This window comes from Palaemon carinicauda, chromosome 28 (assembly GCF_036898095.1).
Source record: "Palaemon carinicauda isolate YSFRI2023 chromosome 28, ASM3689809v2, whole genome shotgun sequence".
Taxonomy (NCBI): domain Eukaryota; kingdom Metazoa; phylum Arthropoda; class Malacostraca; order Decapoda; family Palaemonidae; genus Palaemon; species Palaemon carinicauda.
This window is the reverse complement of record NC_090752.1, coordinates 29,792,874-29,798,195: the sequence shown is the minus strand read 5'-3', so window position 1 is coordinate 29,798,195 and position 5,322 is coordinate 29,792,874.

Sequence of the window (5,322 nt, the reverse complement as noted above, 5' to 3'; positions counted from 1 at the left end):
GTGGAGAGGGACTGCGGCTTCCATCTTTTAGTAAAGCAGCTATATGAACAGAGATTAGAGTTAAATGATAAATTTTTGCACATTTAAACGTGTTTTTCATATTCAAATAAGTCATATAAATTTTTTTGCTACATTAATGTCTGGATTCTCATTAATCGAATGCCAAGTAACAAACAACTAATTAGGTACGATGGTGAGGATGGGTTGATTTCAATTCTAAGTACAAAACACCTAAAATCGATAGGTATAAGTACGGAAGAACTGTCATTGACTTTTATCTTTCTTTGTGGCCAAGTGGTAGTCACTGTCTATACAAGCTTGCCGGACCAGGGTTCGATTCCCGGACGGTCACAAGCTCTTGTCTTTGTGTGATTTCGCCTGGGGCTCTAATCCCCAGGTCGTTAAGAGAATCCAGACATTAATGTATCAAAAAATTTATATGGTTTATTTGAATATATATATATATATATATATATATATATATATATATATATATATATATATATATATATATATATATATATTCAAATAAGCCATATATTTTTTATACATTAATGCCTGGATTCTCTTAACGACCTCGGGATCAGAGCCCCAGGCAACAGCTTCTGACCGGCTGGGAGTCGAACCCTGGTCCAGGACACTTGTATCAACATTGATATACCACTTGGCCACGAAGAAATATATAAGTCGATGACAATTCTTCTGTACTTATACCTGTCGAGTTCAGTTTTTTTATTTCAATTCTAAGTACATTACTAACTTATTTTGTTTCTTCACAAAGGAAAATCTAATGAGACAAAGTAAGAGAGAGAGAGAGAGAGAGAGAGAGAGAGAGAGAGAGAGAGAGAGAGTCACACTGATATTTTATCTAAAAACAAAGGAAGTCAGACCAACAGATTCGTCATACCCTGAAATTGAATAAAAGTTGAAACTGGAACCAAACGAAATTCGTCTTCAGAATTATAGCATCGACCGACGACTTCCCGAGCAACATTGATGAATCCATAAGCCGTAAATTTATCTGGAAATCCTCCTGTTTCCACAGTGACGCTGGGAAAAAATATGGCCTTCCCTTGCGCCCAAAATTCAGCAGTAAAAAATTCGCGTCAGATTTAAAGGATCAACCCTGATTTCAAATGTCATCTGCCTCGACAAGTTTAATGCGGATTTCATTCCATGAAAAAATGCACTTCATTTACTATTGTGTTATGTATCTGGTTTCTAATTTATATATTTAATCAGTCATCTTACAATACGACAAAAAAATCGAAAGAAACATTGTGATACTTAAGAACATGTATCCAGTATTATTTAAAATTTGGTACAACAATGATTATATCGAACAAATATTTCCTAATATCGATCTTATCGGACTTTATTCATGAAAACAGCAGTTACTAGTCTACTGTAAAACAAATGCCTCAGATATATATATATATATATATATATATATATATATATATATATATATATATATATATATATATATATATATATATATATATATAGAGTTTTAAGATTACTGTAGGTCCCGGATAGGTATCTAACATGAGATTTATCTATTCCTTGTCTTAAGGGATTGCATTACTACACAAGATTTAACAGAATCAAAAGCTTCCTCGTGTCTATAAATGCCATGAATAATGGTTTGTCCTAGTCTGGTAATTTTTTTATTAGCTGACTAATTTGACTGGGTAAATGTAGGCATTAACATTAATGGGCAATACCTTAACAACTTGAGATTTTCAGATGATATAGTTTTGTTTAGTGAATCATGTGATGAATTGCAAAAGAGGATATGATAATATTAGATTTCAATAAAGAAATCGGAAATGTAAGCCTGAAAATGAATATGAATAAAACAATGACAATAGTCAACCAAAATGTAGAGAGACAATAAATAAGTTATGGACGAACGTCTATAAATTGTTAAGGAATATATATACTTAAGGCAGACAGTAAGTTTTTACCGAGGACATGAGACCGAAAGTAAAAGAATAACGATAATGGAATGGAGAGCTAAAAAATGAGATTACGAAAAGTAACTTGCCACTCTCTGTAAAAGGAAAGCTGTTCCCACCAGTTTTAAATTTGGAGCCTTACTAAAGCCTTAGACCATAAAGCTAGATACAACTCAAAGATCTATGCAAAGCATAATGGTGGGAATAACACTAAGAGACAGTAAAAAGAGCAACATGGATACGAGAGCATACTAAAGTAGAGGATATTCTAACAAAAAGAAAAAGAAATGGATATGGGCAGGCCATATAATGAAAATGACAGATAATAGATGTCCATTAAGAATAACAGAATGGGTCCCAAGAAATTAAAAAAGAAGCTAGGGAAGGAAAAGAAAACGATAGATTGACGAATTAAGAAATAACAGGAAAACTGCATTTCAGTTTCTCCATTCATTGCTTGGTGTCGACACGAGTTTTGAATTACTGTACCCTTCATCAAGACTACGTGTCAACACCATATGATAAATGAAGAAACGTAAGTGCAGTTTTCCTGTTATTATGAAAATTATCTGAAGGACAGTTCCTTTGGGGAGATACTATCTAAGATTTTTGGATGCCACAAAGACATTGCCTACTTATTATAAACATATATTCATATATACATGTACCTACACACAGTATATTATCAGCTTACAACGGAGATCTATTTTTACGAATGGTTGTAACTCGAAGTTTGATTTAAGTCAGAACATGTCTGAATACAGTAATGTACGTAAGGACCACTGCTAATGCAGTGGTAAACTCATAATATAATACGTAGAAACGTAATTTATAACAAGGGAACATAGTTAAAAATACACATGAAGGACATAAATATATTGATAAAATGAAACTGTAAAAAAATACAAATCCCTTATGGGAGCTGGGTTGTATCCACGAAACATAGTAAGTTGAAACCTCTTTGACCTGAAGATTTATCACATATACATAAATTGCATGAACACTTATTCAGCAGTTCACGTAGCTGACAACTTCTCTCTCACTAACAAGTTTTGACTCTGCGTCCTTTGAGGACATAAAAAGGCGTATCCTTAAGATACATTTACATATGATTGTGTATTTATGCTTATGTTTGTATGCAGCCATGCGTGTATGCATGTGTATGTAAATAGATAATAAAACACACGAGGTAGGCAGTGCACCAGGCTCTATTATCCCACTTGTTACCTTCGTCACGCTATTCCAAAAAAAATAGGTTCAATTAATTTTGTTTCATTATTTTGAACCTCATAAAATTAATTTACCAACTTACTATAAAACAATAAGCTCGAAGGTAGCTGAAAGGCGAGGTGAATGTGACTTTATTCAACAACATAACGAGCCTGTATAAAACAAAAATAGCAATAGTAAGCTTATAGTTTTTTCTATTATCAGTGCGGGTGAAAGCGAAAGATAAAAAACAAAAGCAATAGCATTACAGTGTATGAGCGTGTATGAAACACCTATGGTACATGGCTACCCCTTAAAAAGACATATATGTTAAATAGGGCACCCTGCTCTAGAGAGGCAAACTGTAGGCGGGTCATATTGCAGCAGATAGGCAGATTTTAGGCAATCAATGGAGACCCAGATTTCTTTGCCATGAATGCTGAGAAAACCTTTGGTTTCGAATGGATAATGAGGAATGGGCCCGTGTAACGGTGTAAAGGTGTCAGCTAATGCTTGCTAGCATCAATCCACAAGAAAACATACAATGCGTGCTTAAATCTTTCGGTATGTGTTGCTTCGCTGGGGGCTTGTACATTTGGCAGCAAGGAGTAGATACCCTCACAAGGTGATGTAGGCACTAGAGATTGTTGGAGAAGGTTGCAGATGGAAAAAATTCAGCAAGGATAAGCAAAGGGTTGCTATACACCATTTCATCTACCAAAACATTCAGGGTGTCCTTAAGAGTAGTCTTTGATCCAAGAAGGACACAGGGATGCTGAGTAAACCAGTTGGAGTCATGGCAGTGGGACATCAAAGTTTCTTTGAGGGTGCTATGAAAACATTTAACCATTCCATTGGCCGCGGTGTTGTAGACAGTTTTTTGATGTGCGGTGATACCCAGGAGTTTCGCTTATGATGTCCATATTATTGAAAGATGAAAGTGGTACCCCTGTCAGAAGTAATATTGTCAGGGATCCCAAATCTCACTATTCACCCTTAGAGTAAGGCAGATGTCCATGAGGCAGACATTGCAGTTTACATGGAGATGGCTTCAGGCTAACAAGTGGACCAGTCAGTGACAATTAACAGGTAACAGGGGATCTACTACGTCAACGCGTATGTAGCCAAAAGGACGGCGAGGTTGAGAAAGGTCCCCACTCCTGAATCCCTGCGTCAATGTAAATTTGAAGTTTGGCATGAAGTAAACGCGGGCACCCAAACCTTACCTTCCTTTTTATTGCCGTACCAAATGAACTTCATCTTCAGTAGCTGTGCAGTAGATTAGCACGGGGGATGTGAGAGGCCATGGATAAAATCAAACACCTGTCAGCACATGGGGCCAGTTATCTATAGTCATGGCCTATCAGTACTGACGTCACAGCGGACGATGGTGTTGGAGTCTTTTTGGGGTGTCGTCTTCCCAAGGGAGGGATGTGAAGGATATACTACATGCATGGTACTCTGGATCTTTTCGTTAGCCTTCTGTTAAGGTGTTGTAATCCAACCCCAGGTGAATGGCGGCTAATGTGTTTCTTGACAGGGCATCGTTAATGGGATTAATTTTCCCAGGAACGTGTTCAAGGGTAAAGTCAAATTCAGACACGGAGGAGATATGTCGGCATTGATGAGTGGACTCTACATCGGACTGTTGGAGTGCAGGCGTGCACTAGAGGCATGTGCTCCATGCAAATGATGAAGGGCATGCCCTTGAAGAATTAGCAAAAGGGACAGAGAGCCAAAAGCACTGCCAGGAATTGTTGGTTGAAGGTAGAGTAGCCGGATTCCACCTTGGACTGTTTTCTACTGAAGATTGCCAATGGGTGGAATGAGCTATTGACCACCAGCTCGAGTACTGCAACAATAGCAACGTTCCTGGCATTGGTGGAGAGAAGAAGAGGGGCATTGGGCACAGGAAAAGTAACAGCAGTAACAGTTGATAGGGCATTCTTTGCATTTCAAAAGGCTGTTTTCTAAAGGGACCCCACTTCAAGTCTTTTGGCTTGCCCTAGAGGGAGGCATAGAGGGGGCATGAATGGCTGTGAATAGTTTATCCTGAACAAGAATTCTTGTAGTACTTTGACAGTTGAAGGCATGGGGAAGTTCTGATACCTTTACAGCAAGAGGGAGGACGCCTTCAGGAGTGATGCGGTGT